Source organism: Mirounga leonina, unplaced genomic scaffold (genome assembly GCF_011800145.1).
Source record: "Mirounga leonina isolate KUSES-001 unplaced genomic scaffold, KU_Mleo_1.0 Mir_493, whole genome shotgun sequence".
Taxonomy (NCBI): domain Eukaryota; kingdom Metazoa; phylum Chordata; class Mammalia; order Carnivora; family Phocidae; genus Mirounga; species Mirounga leonina.
In genome coordinates, this window is record NW_023270780.1 from 3,312,885 (window position 1) to 3,336,453 (window position 23,569).

Sequence of the window (23,569 nt, forward strand, 5' to 3'; positions counted from 1 at the left end):
TTCAGATAGAGGTGTTTGGACAACTCTAGGCATCGTAATTTCAGGATGGAAAATCTGTACCAGATATGACTTCACTGGAATTTATTAGCTGGCTGAAGTCAGTAATTCTGCATGAAACAAACTGAGAAGCAGAGTTACATGCTGATGGAATGTGCCATAGCCTCCAGTGGTTAGTCTGGATTAATATTGCTCAGTCACCAGTGACTACCCATAGTATACTGGGCAGGAGCAGAATTAGACATGCTCTCTAGGAATCACATGCTAATGAAAGTCAACTCCTCAATCACCTAACCTCTCAATCATCTTACTGAGTTGCTGTCATGCCCAAGGCACCATGCTAGGCCATAAGCCGGGATATAAACCCTCTAAAACACAGCTCTTGCCTTCTAAGAGTTTCTAATATAGGTGAGGGAAAACAAAAAACAGGAAAAACTACTAGCAATAATATGATGCACAAGGTAATATAAAATGATTATTGGCAGCGGTGGGCGATATGTATGTGGAGAAGAGAGAAATCCCTATGGGCTGTGGTGAAGGAAGGTAGGATTTGAGTCGAGCCTTGAAGGATGGGTAGCGGGGGGTGGGGGGTATTCAGGAAGGGGAAAAGGCAAGAGTAACAGTGTAGAGGTCGGGTCTCAGCATTGGAACTTGGTCCACGTAGAGATGTTAGGACAGGCCCAGGGAGGTCAGAAACTGGGGAAGAGACAAGGCACTGGTGTTGGGCAGTATTAACATCGAGTGGGGAGTCATTAGCACAGGGCCTAAAAGTTGTGAGCCAAGCAAAACCAGGAAAGCCATGTAGAATACAAAGGGGGCTATTTAAAAGTGTGTGAGTTATGGCCTTGCCAAGCAAGGAAAAGATGAGAGGAACACAAAATTCAGTCAACCCAGGGCGCCTGGGTGGCTTAGTCATTAAGCATCTGCCTTCAGCTGGGGTCATGATCCCAGGGTCCTGGGATCGAGCCCCGCGTCAGGCTCCCTGCTCAGCGGGGAGCCTGCTTCTCCCTCTCTCTCTGCCTGCCACACTGCCTACTTGTGTTCTCTCTCTTTGTCAAATAAATAAATAAAATCTTAAAAAAAAAAAATTCAGTCAACCCAAGTCATGCAATAGTGTAAAAGTTTACAATATAATTCCATAACGTGTGCGGGATCCGATGAATTGGCATTATGACACTAATGTGACTTGAGAGCCCAATGGAAGGTCTTAACTCAGAAGAAAATTTAAAAAGAAAATTATATACAAAGTTGGTTTTCAAATATTTAAGAGCATTTAATTAATTTGTGAAGGCACTCTGAGAAGTGATGGCTGAATTTTGCTTGATTAATAACTAGAATATGGAGATTTATGCTAGAAATACTGGATGTTTAAATTTAATAAATCTGTGCACGACTGCTGCTTTGGAGGAGCCAACAACCTCAGCTCGGCATGAACACAGGATGGAAGGTGTCCACCTCAGGCTGAATGAGGTTCTGGAAGGCAGGAGGGCAGCACCAAGTCGAGGTCCATTAACTGTTGGGACTGAGGTTTGGGGAGAGACTTCAGTTCCTGGAGGCACAGAGAGGAAAAGGAAACACTGACAGCATAGGACCTGGGGCAGGAAATGGAGTCACCTGGCAGCAATTCTAAGTGGCAAAAGGTTCTCTCTCCGAAGGGAAACAAGCACAGAGAAAAAAGAGAACTTTTAGGGAAGAACATGTGGAAATCCCATGGAATGCTTTGCTTTTGCTTTGCATTGAGTGAAAGCCTATCGTAACCAGTAATAAAACAGGTATTGGTCTCTTTGTTAGATTGAAAATGAATTATCATGAGTCTGGACCTTTAAGTAGAATTCAGTCTGTGCTGAGAGCAGGCCAAAATTCAAAGGCCCATTAGAAAGGACGGCTTTTAAAAATAATACTTAGGCCCTACCCCAGAACAATTGAATCAGAATCTCTGGGGATAGGGGCTGAACATCAATGTTTTTTTGTGTGTGTGTTCCTGGGAAGTCATTTTAACTCTCTGGGCATTGGTTTCCAACTATAAAATAAGATTGGACTAGATGATCTCAGGGCCCCTAACCAGCTCCAACAATCTGTGATTCGTGGAGGAGAAACATCCATGCCATTCATTATTAGCTCAGACATGGCCCTGCCCACAGCCATGGCTCAATGGCCCACTCACTCTGGAGGAGTGTCACACAGGAAAGAAGATGCTAGCAGTCACAGAGACTTTATACTTGGTCAGGGAAACAAATGACAAAACCAGCAGAAGCAACAACAAAAGCAGGCTCATTTCCCTTGGCGTGTCCACATACTTGTTCCTAAAGGGAACTTGAATAACTCTCAAGTGGAGGCTTACATCTTGTGTTAGTACTGTATTGGGGCCATAACAAATTACCACAAATGGAGATGCTTAAATAACACAAACTTATTATCTTACAGTTCTGTAGGTCAGAAGTCTGACCTGGTCTCCCGGGGCGAACATCCAGGTGTGCACAGGCGGTGTTCCTCTCTAGAGGCTCTGGGGGAGGTCCAGTTCTCTTGCTCATTCAGGTTATCGGTGGGATTTAATTCCTTGCTGTTGTAGAAATTGAACCTCCTCCCCCCGCCAGTCTTCTCCTTTCTCAGCTCTCCAGTGCCAGGGAAGTTTCTCTGCTTTTAAGGACTAATGTGATAAGATTGGGCCCACACGGACAATCTGGGATAATCTCCCCATTTTGAGGCCCTTTATCTTAATCCCTCTGCAAAGTCTCTTGCAGCATAGGAGTCGAAGGTTCCAAGGATTAGGATGAGGGCCTGGGGGTGCAGGGGAGGAAGGTATTATTCTGCCTACACTGTGCCTCCAGAAAGTTGGTTTTTGTTTTGTTTTGTTTTTTTAACTAAAAGAAAGGGGGTGGGGGTGGATAAGAAGCAGGGGTGGGAGCTTGTGGTGCAGAGTAGGTCGTAGGTTTGTCTTCAGAGTCACTGAATATTGATCCTGGACAGGATGAAAATATTTATCTGATATAAATTATCCCCCACCCCACTCGTAGGTAGAGGGGAACCTTGGACACTGAGAATGCTGGCTCTTGCCTTTCTTTTAGCTCAGGGATAAGAAAATAGTATGTCTAATTCTATTAGTATGTGTTCTCTGAGAACCATCAGCAATGGCTGAAAACAGCCTCCCTTCTGGGCCAGAGCTTTTCATCCTTGTGCCTGAGCTCTCTGCTTTTGTAGGCATACTTTAGAAAGTCTGGCCCTGTTGGTCATGCCTTATTTGCACCCAGTTCATCTTCTTCAGCACTAACAACATCAGGGAATGGAATTTGGGCATTAACAAAAGAAATGAAAGAAGACAAAAACAAAAATACAAAAAAAGAAAGGAAAAGAATTTCTGATTTTTAGATCCTTCATGTACTTGGATCTGTCATGAGCACTATGAAGGCGCACACAGGATTTGTGTCTTTCCACAGTGTCAGCTTTATTCACTCATAAAGCAAAGGTAAATCGCAATGATAAAGCGGGTTCAGGATTCCAAACTCAATGACCATTCACCATGGGATTAAACCTGGCTTCTTACACAGCACATGGAGCAGGAGAGAAGACAAGCCACACAACAAACAAGCTAACAGAAGGGTGCAGGCAGTTAAGGAACCGAACATGAAGTCGATCTGTGGGCGCACAGTTGAGATAAGGCCTTGGTCTGGTCCAGGTCAGCTCTCCGAACTCGCTGCTTCTGATGTTCAAGCAGCGAAGGATCTCAGTTCTGTTCAGAGATCTGGCAGAGCCTTCGGCAGCAGTTGCCTTTTTAAAGTGGTCAGACATAGAGGGGTCAAGGTCTGAAGAGTCTGACAGTTTGCAGCCAAAACCCTACCCTTTTTGAAGGGATTTCATCAGTTTTGGGTCTCTGCAGACCTCCTGTGGTTCTGCTCCTTATCATTTCTGGGAAGTCAGCTGATGTGGGTCTGGTGCTATCTCCTAGCTGTGGTACCTGAACTGCTCGCGTCAGTGCTTGTCGCAGGCCCCTGCTTGACCAGAGGGACTCCATTTGCTCTCTACAGGATCTGAACTCCAAATTAGATGGCTTTGAACACCTTTTCTTTCTTTTTTTTTTTTTTTTTAAGATTTTTGCTTTTTACTTATTTATTTGAGAGAGAGCGAGAGAGAGAGCAGAAGGAAAGGGCACAGGGAGAGGGAGAAGCAGACTCCCTGCTGAGCAGGGAGCATGAGGAGGGATTCGATTCCAGGACCCTGGGATCATGACCTGAGCCAAAGGCAGACGCTCAACTGACTGAGCCACCTAGGCGCCCTCTTTTTTTTTTTTTTTTTTTTTAAGACTTATTTATTTTAGAGAGAGCATGAGTGGGAGGGGTAGAGGGGCAGGGCGTAGGGTTCCATCTCACAACCCTGAGATCACGACCTGAGCCGAAACCAGGAGTCAGACACTTAACAGACTGTGCCACCCAAGCACCCCTGAACTCTTAACATAGGAATGACGAAGATGTCTTCATTCATTCAGTATTTATTGGGTGCCCACTCTGTGCAAGACGTGACTAGTCCAGAGATTTTTGGGAGGAAGAGGCTGGGTGTTGTTATTTCAAAAACAGTCACCCAGCCAACTCCCGAGTTTTTGTGAAAGGGCTGGCCTTGTGGATTTGGAGTTTGTGCACCTCCCACAATTGTTTAATGATAGAGAGGAACCTGAGCCTCCCTGGAGTTATGTCCCTTTAGTCAATTAATTATTCAGAAGACAGTTTCTAGTTTATAGCAGGAGGAAAAAGATGCTGTCCTTTTGATGTGGGGAGCAAAGGCAAAAGAAATGTGATAAAATTAAATTGCCTTATAACCTGCAGCCCATTGACAAATACTTGAGGCAGGCAGAGTATGACCTTCCTCCAGGATATCATTCCTCCCAACTGTCTTAATAATTAACGCTTTGCTAGAGGGAAAAACAACCTTAGCTTGACAATAGCCAGGCCTCCGGGATCCTGTGTGTCTTCTTTAGCATATGAAAGTCCTTTTGGAAACTTCCCCAACTCCAAAGTGTCTAATCCTCACAATCCCTGGTCAGCAGTCCTTTCTGCCCACGGGTCCTGTCCCCGTGCTTCAGTAAAACCACCGTTTTGCTTGGCCCTCAGCTCTGAACCCCAACCTTCAAACCACATCACTGGCTTTTTCGTAGCTTTCTTAGGGACATTTTTTCTGGCATGCTCTGGCGAGAAAGGAAACATCGCGTTTTGAAAAGGATGGAAGTATAACATTCCAGTGCTTTCCACTCTTGTGGATTCTGATAAGCAGAATTTAGGAAATGTTTCTGGAAAAAAAATGATTTTTTCCTAATCTCCCAGTAAAATGTTGTGAACGATTTTTCTCCACGTTAATGCAACAGCATCTTTGATTTGAACAGTTTTTCTTCACAAAGAGAAACATTCCAGTTCTGGATATTGCTGTGTGCTGGGATGGAAAACAAATGGACGAGAGGGATGGAGCCCTGCCACTCCTTGGTTCTGTCTCATTTTGTGGGTCATTTTAACCTCTCTAAAGTTTTGGTTTCCATGAGGTAATAATCATCTGCATCAGAGATCTTGGTGTATCATGACAAACCAACTACAGGTTTACTCGTACACTTAAGCAGAAAAGAATTTACTAGAAAGGTATTGGATAGCTTACCACATCTCAAGAAAGGAAAATGTGTACGAACAAGTCAGGTAAGGCAGCTGCCAGGATCGAAGCTCAAGTATGTCACACCATGGTCTGGTGGACATAACAATGTCCAGTGGTTGGATGCTGGCTGCTAGTTGGCACCCCTAGCTCGTGGGAGCTCAGCATTGCTGCCTTCTGCCTGATGATACGGTGGATTCTCTACGGTCTGTGCTGTTTAGCATCACTAATTTCTAATTCAATGGGGGAAAGGTGTGTCTGCTTACAGAATTTAGGTCATCTGCTATTCCCTAGCAGTGAAGCAGTCTGGGGAAGCAAGTGTGTAGTAGTTCAGCTTCTATAGGAGAGGTGGGTTCTTCCAATCCACCAAAACTTTTAAGACTGGGGAATTTCCAAACATGAGAAAGAAATCTGGATGCTGGGGAGCCAAACCAAACCAAACAACTGCTGGAGTCCATCCCTTTGGTGGTTGGTCTAACATTTTCCTAATTCCTTTTTCCCATATTTATACTTTCAAAAGAAAAAATTCCTCCCACACAACCTAATGCAACTAAACTTTGTATAATTTAAAATGCTCTCACCCCTACTGGGAGTTACCCCAAGGATCTTCTGGATCCAGTCAGCCTGTTCCCAGCCTCATTCTGTGGCAGCATCCCTCTTTCCTCTTGATATTTAGGATCAATCATCTCGACAACACTGGAACAAGGGCAAAGCCTGTTTCACAGGCTGCTCAGGAGACTGAGCTTATAATTGGCTCTTTAGGGCATCTGAGATCTCTACTCTAGTTAGAGGCTCAGAGACAGTGAGCGTCATTGTGGGTGGAGTGGGTGATGACCTGGCTTGACCCTTGCAATGTGCCTCCCTCTGGGTGCAGGATCATGGGCTGAAAGCATCTCATTGGACAAGAAGGGAGTGGCTGATGAGGAAGACTCAGAGTGAGGTTTCTGAGTGCTCTGAGTCAGCCAAATGCTGGCACATTCCCAATTCCAGTACTCAGTGTTCAGTTCTTTCTAAATCTCGCACAAAACATACCGTGAGACTGTCAGTTCAACATTTAATCTGGTGACCCACAGAATCAAACCTTTTTCTTTTTTCAAGATTTATTTATTTGAGAGAGAGAGAGCTTGAGCAGGAGGGGCAGAGGGAGAGGGAGGGAGAATCCCAAGCAGACTCTGTGCTGAGCATGGAGCCTGAGGCAGGGCTCAGTTCCTTGATTCCAAGATCATGACCTGAGACGAAGCCAAGAGTCCGACACCCAACAGCCTGTGTCATCCAGGTGCCCCATAATCAAACTTTTGAGGGTTTTTTTTTATCATGGGAAAATATACATAAGAGAGCTTTATTTTTTAAGTTATATAAAGTCTTGGATTTTAGTCCATGTTGTAAGGGTAAAATGCAAGAATTTGCGCTTATTATTTTTTCTTTATTCTGACCAGTGACATTAGAAGAAACCACTGCACTCCACAGTTCTTGGATTCCTTATACTGTTCGTGTTGGCCTATGGCTTCTTTGTCCCTCATATCTTCCCTTCAGTGGATTCCCTATTCCATGTGGACATAGGTAAGAATCTAATTAGCAGAGATTCTTTATAGTTCCTGCCTTTCTGGGTCACTAACTTCTGATTCAAGTCTGGATCAGTCTGTCTGACAGTCTGGCCCAGGGCCCCTTGCTAACTTCCAGTTGCAAGGGGGTCTTGGAAAGTGAGTACCTGGCTTTCCAGCCTTTATAGAGGGAGGTAGACTGCTTCCAGCAAGACTCATGGGACAGGGGATTCCTCAAATGTATGCCTGGGGTAGATGCTGGGCAGCCTAAAACCCAACCAGGGTCTAGTGCACTTCCTTATGAGGTTGTTAGGGAGATTTAAAAAGATTATATATATAAAGCATCCAACATAGTACCTGATACATATTATATCTCAGTTGATGTTATTTCCTAGCATCTTCCTGGTTAATAAAATTGGCAGGTCTGAGCCATGAAGGATGGGACTGCAAATATATAGTTAAACTCAAGCATCAAAATTTGACATAGGATTTAGATAAAAGATTAAATAGTCAGACTAGGAAAAGTTATAGTAATTCATTATCTTCTGCTACTTAGAAAACTTTTATTTTTGGTATCAGCATTGGCATTTTAATTGAGAAAAAGCGTGACTATTCAGCTTTTTTTCTAAAAGTTTTTTAATAAAACCGGCTTACCAGTTTTTATCTGGTTCTTGTTATAAAGAAGAGATTAAAAAATTTAAAATTTGAATTCATCTTCATCCATGGCAAGTTATTTAGACTGGGTGTGCATTCTCTGTATTGATTGCTCCTGCTGGCTGTTCCATCTGGGTGTCTGAGTTAGTTTTGCATATTCGGTTTAAACTTATGACCATGTGTAAAAGGATCAGCGGAAATGAGAAAATACTGTTTTGACTCCCAAGCCCAATCTGAAATCAGAATGAAATTGGTTATGAATTTTCTAGTCACAAGCGCATTGGAATGAGAGGCTCCAGAGGCATATTTATTGGCTTGGAGATGTTAACTTTCTCCGTTGGCTTCCATAAGCAACAAAAGGTCACCTCTCAAGATTCACTCTGCATGACTTGTGATTCCTTTGCATGTATCTACATCCATTAATTCATTCATCAAACATATTTTTGAGTTCCTAGGACATATTGGATATTATGTCAGCCTCTGAAAGCACAGTGAAGAAAAGCCTGGCCTAATAGAATAGGTCAGACAGACGTATAAACAAGTAAGTGTAGTGTTGTGTGACAAGTGTGATGATCAATGTATGTGCAAAGATGAGTGGGGGCTCAAAGGACAAATGTTTAACTGTGGTTGTGGGGGAAGTGGATTCAAAGAAGTTTTCACGGAGGAAGAGACACTTGAGCTGGACCTGGAAGGACAGCACAGGGGCTCCCCAAGAGAAGGGGAGAGGGCATTCCAGATAGGGGCATGGCCTGTGTGCAGGCATGAAGGCATGAGGTGGCCTGCTGCCGTGTGAAACTGCAGGTAGTTTGGACCACAGAGCAGGAGAGGGAGTGTCAGGACATGAGGTTGGAGGGGAGGCCAAAGCCAGAACCTGGGGGGCCTCTCATGTCACGCTTTGGAATGGACCCTTCACCCTAAAGGCGCTGGGGGCCATTGGTGGGGCAGGTTTGAATTTAGAGCAGTTATTCTGAAAGCAAACGTATGATCAATTGGAAGTGGAGGTTGAGGGTGGAGCAGGCTGAATTTGAAGGCGGGGAAACCAGCGAGGGCAGAGAACATTGCAAAGGTGCCTGTTGGAGGCGAGCAATGTCCATCTTTGACTCTGTCTCCATTCGATGTGATGAAGCTATTGTAGCTGTATTGGTAAGGAAATCCCAGGGCTTGTCAGATCACTTCCGTTTCCTAGAATGTCACTTATGGCAATGTGGCAGAGGCTGCCAGCTGGCCCCCAGAGACGCGTGTGCCCCTCGCATGGTGTAGAGCAGTGCTGGAAAGCAGATGCCCAGCCAGGAGCTCCGGTAGCAAGGCACCCCACCCCCGCCCCGCACCCCTGCAGCCTGGTGGGCATGTGTGACTAGTTCTCAGCAGAGGAGGGATCAATCATCTCTACAACACTGGAACAAGGACCACACCTTCTCCGCCTTGCTGGCTGCCAGTCCCTGTCACCACTTGGAGGAGAGCTGCAGGACAGGACTGGACTTTATTGTGCTATTGACTCAACAGTGAGCCTGCCCTGATACGGCCTGTCTGTACTGTTGCCAAATTATAGAAATTTGTTATTAGACTTGGTGGGCTTGCTGCCAAATTATTCAGGCTAACTCTAAGTCAGTTCATGGATTATGAATTATTTTGACAGTGACACCATCCAGAGACCTAGGTAGTTTGTGTCCTTTTTATTGAGAGCTGTCCCCATGATTTCTGGAGTTGGAGGTCGGGCCATTCTGTGTTCCACAGAGTGACTCAAGCCAGAGGAAGTCAAACGCCATCACTCATGCCCCCTCTCTGGACTGTGTCCCGTCAGTTTAGCCAAGTTACGCTACACCTTGTTTTGAGTACCGTTTTGGTTCTTCTTTCTTTTTCATTTCCACAAACATTTTTTTGGCACCTCTCATGTGCCAGGCCTATTCATAAAGTTTCACTTTGGGCCTGGGACTGTGCTAGATTGTTCTGGTGCAATGATGAACAAGAAAGACATGGTCTCTGCTCTCCTGAAACATAGAGTACTGGTGGCAGGAGAGAATTAAGGAAACTTTTCAAAATGATATGACAAGTACTGTGTTTGGGGGAGAACAGGATGCCTTGAAAACAATGGAAGGAATATAAAACCTGAGCTTGGAAATTCAGGAAGGCTTCCTGGAGGAAGTGATGTTTAAGCAGATATATCAGCGTTGAATAGGAGTTAGTCTGATGAAGAGTAGGAGACAGAGTGTTCTAAGAGGAGAAAGATAGTGTGTGCAAGGGCCTAGAGGAGAACTAAAAGAAGTTGTTGGCCCCTTGAGAACAGAGTACAAACTGGGAAATGGCAAAGGCTAATGTTGGAAAAGGAAGCAGAGGCCTGACGATGAAAGGGTTATAAGCCATGTAAGGGGACTGTCTTATGTTAGGGTACCCCAAAAGCAGAAACCAAGGCAAGTAGAAGTAGTTTATTTGGAAGTTGGTTACAGAAAGCACAACGAAAGAATGGGGAAATAAGCGGAAGGGAAGAAAGTGTTAACCAGCAGGGTGCTGCTCTGGGCAGCTGAAGCTCAGTGCCACCGGAGATGCCTGAGAGTGTGGGGACAGGCCTCTGAGTTGTCACACTGGTCCGGAAGGCGGGGCATTTATCCAGCACTGTCGTCCCTCATTGGTTGGCGGTTGCACCTGGGAACCTTAGTTCCTTCCACTTCTGGTCCGTCCCGGGCTCCTCAGAGAATGGCCTCGGGTGGGCTGAGAGACAGAGCCTCTGGAAGCCATGGTGTGCATGGGAGCAGTCTGGAGCTGATATTCAGGGTGGGCCACGGGGTGTGGCATAGCGCCGACAGCAGCTCCCAGAGGTCTAAACGTTGTCCTAAGAACAAATGGGATCTATTGCAGGTTTGTTTTTTTTTTTTTAAAGATTTTATTTATTTATTTGAGACAGAGAATGAGAGACAGAGAGCATGAGAGGGAGGAGGGTCAGAGGGAGAAGCAGACTCCCTGCCGAGCAGGGAGCCCGACGCGGGACTTGATCCCGGGACTCCAGGATCATGACCTGAGCCGAAGGCAGTCGCTTAACCAACTGAGCCACCCAGGCGTCCTATTGCAGGGTTTTTAAGAATGCATTTTAGAATGCTCATTTTGGCTGAATGGAAAGGGTGGATTAGATTGGGGCAAAACTGAAGTAGACAGATGAGTTCAGAGTTATTTTTATTTTTATTTATATGACAGAGAGAGAGAGGGAGCACCAAGCAGGGGGAGCGGCAGGCAGAGGGAGAAGCAGACTCCCCACCGTGATCATGACCTGAGCTGAAGGCAGACGCTTAACCAACTGAGCCGCCCAGGTGCCCCAGTTCAGTTATTTTAATAAAATTTCCTTTCTGCTTGAATAAGCCTGAGTGAATTTTATTGTTTGAAACCAAGAACCCTGAAAAGGTCAGCTTTGTAATTTGTGTTGGGGGTGGGGGGCGAGATGATGAACATAGTTTTTTTGTTTTTTTAAATAGATTTGACTATTTGGAGCATTTTTAGATGAAACTGAGTGGAAAGTACAGAGATTTTCCCATATGCCCCCACCTCCACACCCCCACATATGTGCAGCCTCCCCCGTTATCAACATCCCCCACCGGAGGGTACATTTGTTACACGTGCTGAACCTACACTGATGCATCTTTATCACCCAGAGTCCACAGATTATATTACAGTTTACTCTTGGTCTTGTACGTTCTATGGGTTTGAACATACATATAATGACTTGTATCCACCATTCTAGTATCATACAGAGTAGTTTCACTGCCCTAAAAATCCCTTGTGCACTGCCTACTTATTCATTCCTCCATATTTCCTAATTCCTGGCTACCACCAATCTCTTTGCTGTCTCCATAGATTTGCCTTTTCCAGATTGTCATATAATTGGAATCATACATCATGTAACCTTTTCAGACTGGCTTCTTCTTCTTTTTTTTTTTTTTTAAGATTTTATTTATTTGACAGAGAGAGACAGCGAGAGAGGGAACACAAGCAGGGGGAGTGGGAGAGGGAGAAGCAGGCTTCCCGCTGAGCAGGGAGCCCGATGTGGGGCTCGATCCTGGGACCCTGGGATCATGACCTGAGCCGAAGGCAGACGCCTAATGACTGAGCCACCCACGCACCCCCAGACTGGCTTCTTTCACCAATTAATATGCATTTAGGTTTTCCCTGTGTCTTTTAATGGCTTGGCAGCTCATTTCTTTTTAGAGCTGAATAATATTCCATTGTTTGAATGTACCACAGTTTATTTATCCATTTATACACTGAAGAACATCTTGGTTGCTTCTAAGTTTGGGCAATTATGAATAAAGCTGCTATTAACATATGGACTTAAGTTTTTTCAACTCCTCTGGGGAAATACCAAGGAGTATGATTGCTGGATTGTATGGTAAGGGTATGCTTAATTTTAGGGGTGCTTGGGTGGCTCAGTTGGTTGAGCGTCTGCCTTCACCTCGGGTCGTGATCTCTGGGTCCTAGGATTGAGCCTCGCATCGGGCTCCCTGCTCGGCCAGATGCCTGCTTATACCTCTGCCACTCCCCCTGCTCTTGTGATTTCTCTCTGTCAAATAAATAAATAAAATCTTTGTTTAAAAAAAAGAGTATGCTTAATTTTGTTAAGAAGTCCCCAAACTGTCTTCCAAAGTGGCTGTAACATTTTTCATTCCCACCAGCAATGAATGAAGAGTTCCTGTTGCTCCATATCCTGTCTTCTGGATTTTGGCAATTCTAACAGCTGTGTAGTGCTATTTCATTGTTTTAATTTGCATCTCCCTGATGACATATGAGGTGGAGTGTCTTTTCTTTTTTTCTTCCCTCTTAAAGATTTATCTGTTTATTTTAGAGAGAGAGAGAGAGCACAAGTGAGTGGGGGGAGGGGCAGAGGGAGAGAATATTTCTTCAAGCAGACTCCCCACTGAGTGCAGAATCTGATGTGGGGCTCTATCCCAGGACCCATGAAATCAGGACCTGAGCCAAAACCAAGAGTTGGCTGCTCAGCTGACTGAGCCACCCAGGAACGTCTTTTCATATGCTTATTTGCCACCTCTACATCTTCTTTGGTGAGATAATTGTTAATGTCTTTAGCTTTTTTTTTTTTTTAATTTTTATTTATTTATTTATTTGGCAGAGAGAGAGAGAGAGAGAGAGCACATAAGCAGGCAGAGTGGGCAGGCAGGCTGCTTCCAGCTGAGCAGAGAGCCTGACATGGGGCTCCATCCAGGACCCTGGGATCATGACCTGAGCTGAACGAACGCAGAGGTTTAACCGACTGAGCCACCCAGGTTCCCCTTTAGCTCATTTTTTAATGGCTTGTTCATTTTCTTATTGTTAAGTTTTAAAAGTTCTTTTTATATTTTGGATAACAGTCCTTTATCAGATATGTCTTTTATAGATATTTTCCCCCAGTGTGTGGCTTGGCTTTTCCTTTTCTTGACAGTGTCTCTTCACCAAGCAGAAAATTTTAATTTTAATAAAGTCTGGCCTATCAATTTTTCCTTTCATGGATCATGCTTTGGTGTTGTATCTAAAAAGTCACTGCTAAACTTAAGGTTCACCTAGATTTTCTCCTATGTTGTCTTCTAGGAGTTTTATGGTTTTGCATTTTACATTTAGGTCTGTGATCCATTTTGAGTTGATTTTTGTGAAAGGTGTAGGGTCTGTGTCTAGATTCATTTTTGTGCAGACAGATGTTCAGTTGTTGCAGCACTGTTTGTTAAAGAGACCGTCTTTACTTCATTTTGTTGTCTTTGCTCCTTTGTTAAGATCAGTTGACTATATTTCCATGAGTCTATTTCTGGGCTGTCTTTTCTTTTCCACTGATCTATCTGTCTGTTCTTTCACCAGTAAGAACAAACTTTGATTATTGTAAAATTTTGATTACTTTTGATTACTGTAGCTTTAGTCTTGAAGTTGAGTAGTGTCAGTCCTCCAACCTTGTTCTTTTCCTTCAGTATTGTGTTGATTATTCTGAGTCTGTCTCTCCACATAAACTTTCAAATCAGTTTGTTGCTATCCACAAAACAACTTGTTGGGATTTTGACTGGGATTGCATTGAATCTACACATCAAATTGGGAAGAACTGCCATCTTGATAATATTCAGTTTTCTTATTCATAAATGTGGAACATCTCTCCATTTATTTAGTTCTTCTTTGATTTCTCACATCAGAGTTTTGTAGCTTTACTCATGTAGATCTTATACAATCTTGATAGATTTATACCTAAGTATTTCATTTTTGGGTGATGCTATTATAACAAGTATTTTTAATTTGAAATTTCTCTTGTTTATTGCTGGTATATAGGAAATCAATTGACTTTTGTATATTAAACTTGTATCTGGCAACCTTGCTATAATCACTTATTAGTTCTAGGAGGTTTTTTGTCACTTCTTTAGAATTTTCTACATAGATGATTGTGTTATCTGTGAACACACTTTTCTTTCTTTCTTTCCAGTCTGTATATTGTTTATTTCCTTATCATGTCTTATTGCATTATCTATTCCAATATGATGTTGAAAAGCAGTGTGAGAGGGGACATCTTTCCTTTTTCCTGATCTCAGTGGGAAAGCTTCTAGTTTTCACCATTAAGCATGATGTTAGCTGCAACTTTTTGGTAGGTATTCTTTTTTTTTTTTTTTTTTAAAGATTTTATTTATTTATTTGACAGAGAATGAGAGAGAACACAAGCAGGGGGAGCTTCAGGCAAAGGGAGAAGCAGATTCCTGCTGAGCAGAGAGCCTGATACGGGGCCCAGTCCCAGGACCCTGGGATCATGACCTGAGCCAAAGATAGATGCTTAACTGACTGAGCCACCCAGGCACCCCTTGTCAAATGGTTTTTTTTTTTTTTTTTTTTGCATTTATTGATAAGATTGTGTGATTTTTCTTTGTTAGCCTACTGATTTGATGGATGATATTAATTGATTTTCAAATGTTGAATCAGCCTTGAATATGTGGGATAAATCTCACTTGGTCAAGATATACATTTCTTTTCATACATCGTTGGATTTGATTTGCTAATGTATTGTTGAGGATTTTTGCATCTATGTTCATGAGAGATATTGATCTGTGTTTTTTTTCTTTTTTTGTAATGACTTTATCTGGTTTTGGTATTAGGGTAATACTGGCTTCATGGAATGGGTTAGGAAGTATTTGTTCTGCTTCTATCTTCTGAAAGAGATTATATAGAACTGGTATAATTTCTCCTTAAATGTTTGGTAGAAGAAAAATGTTTGGTAGAATTCATCTGGGCCTATTGCTTTCTGTTTTGGAAGCTTATGAGTTACTGATTCAATTTCATTAACAGATATAGGCCTACTCAGATTGTCTATCTCTCTTCTTGTGTGAGTTTTGGCAGATTGTGTCTTTCAAGGAATTGGTCCATTTCATCTAGGTTATCAAATTTGTGGGCATAGAGTTCCTTATAGTATTCTTTTATTATCCTTTTGGTGATTAGGATCTGTAGTGAGGTCCCCATTTCATTTTTGATATTAGTAATTTGTATTACCTTTCCTTTTTATTTTATTGGTATTATCAAAGAACTAGCTTTTGGTTTCATTTGCTTTTTTGATTGATGGACTGTTTTCAATTTTATTGCTTTCTGCTCTAATTCTTATTATTTCTTTTCTTCTGCTTACCTCAGGTTTGCTTTTCTTTTTGTTAGTTTCCTAAAGTGAAAGCTTAGATGATTGATTTGATTTATTTTTTCTTTTTAAATTTTTGTCAGTTTTATAACTTTATTTGACAATCATGGTTAGTTCTCATCCACATTAACTATAGATTTTTGAAAGTGGTGGCAGGTACATAGGTAACCACTGATAGAGCTTGTTTGGTGAATCTTCATCCTCGTCCTTTTTCTGGACAACCACACATGGATATGGTATGGGATATTCTTTTTTTTTTGTTTTTTTTGTTTATTTGCGAGAGAGACAATGAGAGACAGAGAGCATGAGAGGGAGGAGGGTCAGAGGGAGAAGCAGACTCCCTGCTGAGCAGGGAGCCCGACATGGGACTCGATCCCGGGACTCCAGGATCATGACCTGAGCCAAAGGCAGTCGCTTAACCAACTGAGCCACCCAGGTGCCCCTGGGATATTCTTTATTCCTTTGGCCCAGACAGCTTTGTTGAGCCTGGTGTCAATGCGCACATCTGGAGTTCCCATCTCCTTCATGGAAAATTTCTAGATCTCTTTGAGTGCCCAAGGGGCACGCTTCTTGAAACCCATTCCATGTATGAGCTTGTAAATGTTAATGGTGTGTTCTCTGGTCACTGGCTCATTGATGGCAGGATGGCCCCTCTTCTTGACACCCTTCTTTGCAGGAGCCATTCTGCCAACCTCAGTTTGGAAAACTTAGGTGATTGATTTTAGATCTTTCTTCTTTTTAAATATATGCATTTAATGCCATAAATTTCCCTCTAAGCATTGCTTTCACTGCATTCCAAAAATTTTAATAAGTTGTCTTTTTATCTTCATTTAGTTGAAAATACTTTAAGATTCTGCTTCAGATTTCTTCTTTGACACATGTGTTAGTTAAAAGTATGTTGTTTAATCTCCAAGTATTTGGGGATTTTCCAGCTTTCTTTCTGTTTTTGGTATCTAGTTTAATTCAACTGTGGTCTGAGAGTAGACACTGTATGATTTCTATTCTTTTACATTTGTTAAGGTGTTTTTTTTATGGCCCCAAATGTGGTCTGTTTTGGTGAATGCTTCCTGTGAGCTTGAGAAGAATGTTTAATCTGTTGTTGTGGGATGAAGTGGTCTATAGATATCAAGTATATCCAGTTGATTGTTGGCGTTGTTGAGTTCAACTATGCCCTTACTGATATTCTTCCTGCTACATAATTCAATACATTATTACTATTTTTTAAAAAGATTTTATTTATTTATTTGAGAGAGAGAGAGTACACACGCAAGCACAAGCAGGGGGGAGCGGCAGAGGGAGAGGGAGAAGCAGGCTCTCCACTGAGCAGGGAGCCCAACATGGGGCTTGATCCCAGGGCCCTGGGGTCATGACCTGAACCGAAGGCAGACACTTAACCTACTGAGCCACCCAGATGCCCCACATTATTACTATTGTTATTCTGAGCAACTTATTATCTGTTAGATCAACTAAGAATAAGAAAAATGAAAGTTTTAATTTTACTTTTACTTATTCCTTTTCAGAAGCTCTTCCTTTATTTATGTAGATCCACATTTCTGACATATATACTTTTCATTCCCTCTAAAGAACTTCTTTTAACATTTCTGGCAAGACTGGTCTATTGGCAACAAATTTCCTCAGTTTTTGAGAACTCTTTATTTCTCCTACACTTCTTTTTTTTTTTTTTAAGATTTTATTTATTTATTTGACAGAGACACAGCGAGAGCAGGAACACAAGCAGGGGGAGTGGGAGAGGGAGAAGCAGGCTTCCCTTGGAGCAGGGAGCCCAATGCGGGGGCTCAATCCTAGGACCCTGGGATCATGACTTGAGCTGAAGGCAGACGCTTAACAACTGAGCCACCCAGGTGCCCCTCTCCTACACTTTTGAAGGGTAATTTCACTGGGTACAAAATCCTAAGATGGTGTTTTTTTTTTCTCTGAACACTTTAAATATTTCACTCCATTCTCTTCCTCCTTGCATGGTTTCTGAGGAGAATTTGAATGTGATTCTTGTCCTTAAGCTCAGAGATTCTTTCCTTAGCTGTGTCTAGGCTACTATTAAGCCCATCAGAGGATTTTTAATTTCTGTTATTATAGGTTTTTTGATCTCTAGCATTTCTCTTGGGTTCTTTCTTAGAATTTCCATCTCTCTGCTTACATTGCCCATCTGTTCTTGCATGCTGTCTATTTTATCCATTAGAGCCCTTAGCATACTAATCACAGTTGCTTTAAATTCCCAGTCTGATGTCCATCGACAGATGAATGGATAAAGAAGATCTCTCTCTCTCTCTCTCTCACACACACACACACACACACACACACACACACAAAATGGAATACTATTCAGCCATCAAAAATGAAATGTTGTCATTTGCAAAAATGTGGATGGAACTAGAGAGTATTATGCTAAGTGAAATAAGTCAATCAGAGAAGGACAATTATTGTATGAACTCACTCATATGTGAGTTCATACATATGTGGAATTTAAGAAACATATGTGGAATTTAAGAAACAAAATAGAGGATCATAGGGGAAGGGAGGGAAAAATATAACAAGACAAAATCAGAGAGGGAGACAAAACATAAGAGACTCTTTATTATTATTATTATTATGTTATGTTAATCACCATACATTACATCATTAGTTTTTGATGTAGTGTTCCATGATTCATTGTTTGCATATAACACCCAGTGCTCCATGCAGAATGTGCCCTCCTTAATACCCATTACGAGGCTAACCCATCCCCCCACCGCCCTCCCCTCTAGAACCCTCAGTTTGTTTCTCAGAGTCCATAGTCTCTCATGGTTCGTCTCCCCCTCCGATTTTCCCCCCTTCATTCTTCCCTTCCTGCTATCCTCTTCTTCTTCTTCTTCTTTTTTTTTTTAACATATAATGTATTATTTGTTTCAGAGGTACGGGTCTGTGATTCAACCGTCTTACACATTTCACAGCGCTCACCATAGCATATACCCTCCCCAATGTCTATCACCCAGCCACCCCATCCCTCCCACCCCCCACCACTCCAGCAACCCTCGGTTTGTTTCCTGAGATTTTTTTTTTTTTTAAAGATTTTATTTATTTATTTGACAGAGAGAGACACAGCGAGAGAGGGAACACAAGCAGGGGGAGTGAGAGAGGGAGAAGCAGGCTTCCCGCGGAGCAGGGAGCCCGATGGGGGGCTTGATCCCAGGACCCTGGGATCACGACCTGAGCCAAAGGCAGACGCTTAATGACTGAGCCACCCAGGCACCCCAGTTTGTTTCCTGAGATTAAGAATTCCTCCTATCAGGGATGCCTGGGTGGCTCAGTCAGTTAAGCGTCTGCCTTCAGCTCAGGTCATGATCCCAGGGTCCTGGGATCGAGTCCCGCGTCGGGCTCCCTGCTCCGCGGGGAGCCTGCTTCTCCCTCTGCCTCTCTCTCTCTCTCTCTCTATCTCTCATGAATGAATGAATAGAATCTTAAAAAAAAAAAAAAAAGAATTCCTCCTATCAGATGAACCATGAGAGACGATGGACTCTGAAAAACAAACTGAGGGTTCTAGAGGGGAGGGGGGTGGGAGGATGGGTTAGCCTGGTGATGGGTATTAAAGAGGGCACGCTCTGCATGGAGCACTGGGTGTTATGCACAAACAATGAATCATGGAACACTACATCAAAAACTAATGATGTAATGTATGGTGATTAACATAACAATAAAAAAGATTCAGATTAAAAAAAAAAAAGAATTCCTCCTATCAGTGAGGTCATATGATACATGCCTTTCTCTGATTGACTTATTTCACTCAGCAAAGTACCCTCAGTTCCATCCATGAAGAGACTCTTAATCATAGGAAACAAACTGAGGGTTGCTGAAGGGGAGGTGCATGGCGGGATGGGGTAACTGGGTGATGGACATTAAGGGCATGGGATGTAATGAGCACTGGGTATTATATAAGACTGATGAATCACTGAACTCTACCTCTGAAACTAATAATACACTGTATGTTAATTAATTGAATTTAAATAAAAAAATAATAAAACATAAATTAAAAAAATAAATTCCCAGTCTGGTAATTCTAACATCCCTGCCATGTCTGAATTTGGTTATGATGCTTGCTCTGTTTCTTTTTTTGCCTTTTTCTTCTTTTTTTTTTTTTTAATATTTTATTAATTTTTTCATATAGAGAGCATGAGCTGGGGGACAGAGGGAGAGGGAGAAGCAGTCTCCCCACTGAGCAAGGAGCCAGACACGGGGCTCAATCCCAGGACCCTGGGATCATGACTTGGGCTGAAGGCAGATGCTTAACTGACTGAGTCACCCAGGCACCCCTCTTCTTTTGCCTTTTAGTATGTCTCTTAATTTCTTCTTCGTAGCCAGACATGATGTACTGGGTGAAAGGCACTGCTATAAATAGGCCTTTAATAACACAGTGGTAAGGTGTGAGGGGAGGAGGAGTGTTTTGTAGGCCTGCAATTAGTCTCGGTGAGCCTGTGCCTCTAGACTGTGAACTTCCTGCAGGCTCTCAATCCCCCCACCCCTTACATGGGGCAGGATGCCTAGAGTGGGCTGGAGTTGGGGGTTTCCTCTCTCTTTTTGGTAGAGATTAGGCTCTGGTTAATAGATTCTCCTGAGGGCAGACCTTGTTAAGAGGAACAGAATGCTTGGAGTATTTCAAAATGGTTCCCCTTCTCCTCCCTGTGCTGGAAACACTTGAGGATTTTTCTCTAAAAAATTCCAAAGTGAGAACCTGGTAGAGCTCAGGAGGTAAAACTTTCAGAAGTGTGAGAGGCTCCCAGGGACTTAATCTCCTTGGACTTTTTCTCTCTCAGACTCACCCATGCTGAGCCTCCAACACTTGGTATATTTCAGGTTTCCCTGCCTTGACATTCATGAGGTTTTTGCTCCAGTTGTGGTTCTCTGTATCCTCCTGTTGATCTCTCCAGTTGTGGGGGCAGTAGTTTGCCTTGTGACCTCACTTCTCTGGTGGATATAGATATTAAGAAGGGTTGTTGGTTTTTAGTTTGTTCAGTTTTTCACTTGTTGGAATGAAGTGGTGACTTGCAAGTTTCTTACATGCTAGACCAGAAACCTGTGATTGTAGTTTAATGCTGAGTTCAAGAGGCCTGTGGAACATCCAAGTGGAATTGTTACTCTTCTAATGATGCCTGAATGGGGAGGGGGTGTGGTAAATGAGATTACCCAGGGATAGAGGTAATGTGGGAAGAGAAGAGGACCTAGGCAATGTCCTTGAGAAAGACCAACATTTAAGGAAGAAAAAGAAATGCTAACAAGGCAGAATGAGAATGAACCTGAGAGGCAGGAGGAAAATTGGAAGCATGAGACCTGTGGAACCTAAGGGAAGAATGTTTTAAAGATTTATTTACTTATTTTGAGAGAGAGAGTGAGAAAGGGTTCACGTGAGCATGTGGGGGAAGGGTCAGGGGAAAAGGGAAAGAGAGAATCCCAAGCAGACGCCCCCCTGAGCGCAGAGCCCTACATGGGGCTTGATCCCAGGACCATGAGATCATGACCTGAGTCAAAACCAAGAGTCAGATGCTTAACTGACTGGACCACCCAGGCGCCCCAAGAAGAATGTTTTAAAAGAGGGAGTAGCTAACAAGAGTAAATGCTGCTGAAAGGTCAGATAAATGAAGGGCTAAAGATTGTCTCTTGGAGGGAGATTTTTGGTGGTTTGGATGAAAACATTTTCAGTGGACTGGTATGGGCCTAATATGGATCAGAAAGAATTGAGAAGGAAAAGGTGAGGAAATGGAGCGAGCAGGTGAGATTAATTTTTTCCAGAAGTTTGTGAGATATAGATTTGAGGGAGTACTTTTTCTTTTAGCAGGATAGGTGGCAAAGAAAGAATTTGAACCCAAGTCTTTCTGACTCCAAAGCTCTTGCTCTTTCAATAAAGCATTGCTATATGTAGCTTGAAGGGTAGGGAGGGACCTTCTGGTTGGAGGATGAATTAGGCATATATAAATGTTGATGGGAATGAGTGGAATGAGCTGGAAGGAGTGATGGAAAGAAGATATAGAGGAGGGTACATAGCTGCTGGAGGGAAATCTCTTAGAAGGCAGGGAGAAGGTGAGAACAGAGCACAGGAGGAGGGATTAACTTTAGAAGGGAAGAGGGATGTCTAGTCCGTTTTGACAGGAGAAAAGCAGGAAAGAATGCTGTAGGTTATATTTTATGTCCTTTAATCTTTACAAAACTCTCTGGGGCTAGATGTTGTTTTCCCCAGTTTTCAAGCAATGTAACAGAAGCCTGGAAAAGTTAGGTAATCTGTCCCGAGTCCACCGGAGAACCTAGGTCTTCCGACCCCAAGGTTGCTTTGAACTGCAACTATGATACTCATTTGCCTGTGATATTTTAAAAGCTTAAGTTCCCCATAGGAAGTGCCCTGAAAATGACTGAGATCTAGTTGTGTCCTTGTTTTGTGACTTGATAAACCAGGATGCAAAGAGTTTTATTGCCGCAAACATGCAGTGCCATTTGGTAGAGCCCTAGCTAAAGAGGCAGTCTTTAATGTTTGACCAACTCCATACCAAAGGTCTGACTTTTCTTTCTGAGTAAGGTTTTGCTAGAATAAACAACCTTGCTTCTGGCTCTTTGTGTGGCTGAGAAGCACCAACATGCAAATCTTGTATAACTTATCTTCTGCATTCTTCCCAACAATTGCCACCATGTGGGTACAATTGGTCTGTGTTATAGATGAGGAAACTGAGGCTCAGAGAGGTCAAGTAGCTTGCCCAAGGCCACAGAGTAGGTGGCAAAGGAAGAATTTGAACCCAAGTCTTTCCGACTCCAAAGCTCTTGCTCTTTCAACAAAGCATTGCTATATGTAGCTTGAAGGGTAGGGAGGGACCTTCTGGTTGGAGGATGAATTATAAGTGCTAGCCATATACCGAGCATTGTTCTAGGTGCTGTAGGTGCAATAAATTAATCCCTGGGCAACCTGTGAGGCAGGTTCTATTATTGTCTCCATTTTACATAGGAGAAACTGAGGCACAGAGAGGCACAAACTTACTCAAGGTCACACAACCTTTTTTTTTTTTTTAAAGATTTTATTTATTTATTTGAGAGAGAGAATGAGATAGAGAGAGCACATGAGAGGAGGGAGGGTCAGAGGGAGAAGCAGACTCCCCACTGAGCAGGGAGCCCGATATGGGACTCGATCCTGGGACTCCAGGATCATGACCTGAGCCGAAGGCAGTCGCTTAACCAACTGAGCCACCCAGACGCCCCACACAACCTTTAAGTAGCAAAGCCAGGATTGGAACCCAGTAAGTCTGGCTCCTGATTTTGGGCTACTGCCTCTCAGGAAGGGACTATTGCTCTCTAATGAGGAGAATAACTAGACTGGATTCTCAAAGTTGATTTTCTGACTTCTTCCCTGTTTACCCAATTTAGTTATTTCACTAGAGGCATAGACTTTGGAGTCTGACCTGGATATGAATCAATAGCTCTATCACTTAGAGTTGTATGACCTTGGACAGATTACTTCCATTCGGTTTTTTTGTGTTTAATGTAGGGACACTGAGAATACTTAACTCAAAGTGTCTCTGTGAGGATTAAATGAGATAAAGCCTGTTAAGAGCTCAGCAGGAATGCAGGGCAATAGACAATGGGCAATAGATGTTACCTATTCTTAACAATATATCGTGAAGTTGACAGTAACCAGCAGGATTTGAGCGTAGGTCCGCTTGACTCCAGAGCCCCCACATTCTCTGGTGTACCAGTTACCTCCCAAGCATCCCCATCCCAGTGCTCGGCAGGCCCCTCTTTTTTTTTTTTTTTAAAGATTTTATTTATTTGACAGAGGAGAGACATAGTGAGAGAGGGAACACAAGCAGGGGGAGTGGGAGTAGGAGAAGCAGGCTTCCCGCTGAGCAGGGGGCCCGATGCGGGGCTTGATCCCAGGATCCTGGGATCATGACCTGAGCCGAAGGCAGACACTTAAACGACTGAGCCACCCAGGCGGCCCTCGGCAGGGCCCTCTTGTAGATTTCCGCGATGTAGTGTTCCATCCAGTCAGGGGGCTCCTTTGACCCTCCCTCTTCCTGACCCACTGTGATAGCAGTTAGTGCTGAGAAGCTAGAAGTAGGACCAGACTGGGAGTTTGAGGCCAGAGGAGCAGGGATAAGAAGCCAAT

General features: G+C 43.1%; 1 long non-coding RNA gene across 3 annotated transcripts in view; it reads left to right on the forward strand.

Moving 5' to 3' along the window:
• LOC118000364 overlaps nucleotides 1-23,569 on the forward strand; it is a 59,406-nt gene that overhangs the window by 11,391 nt on the left and 24,446 nt on the right. For 2 of the 3 annotated variants that reach the window (XR_004676441.1, XR_004676442.1), the window contains exon 2: nucleotides 7,056-7,179. This is a non-coding gene — a long non-coding RNA (uncharacterized LOC118000364). Of the gene's footprint in view, nucleotides 1-4,971; nucleotides 6,896-7,055; nucleotides 7,180-23,569 lie in introns of those variants that run through there. The other variant, XR_004676443.1, reaches the window with a different exon arrangement.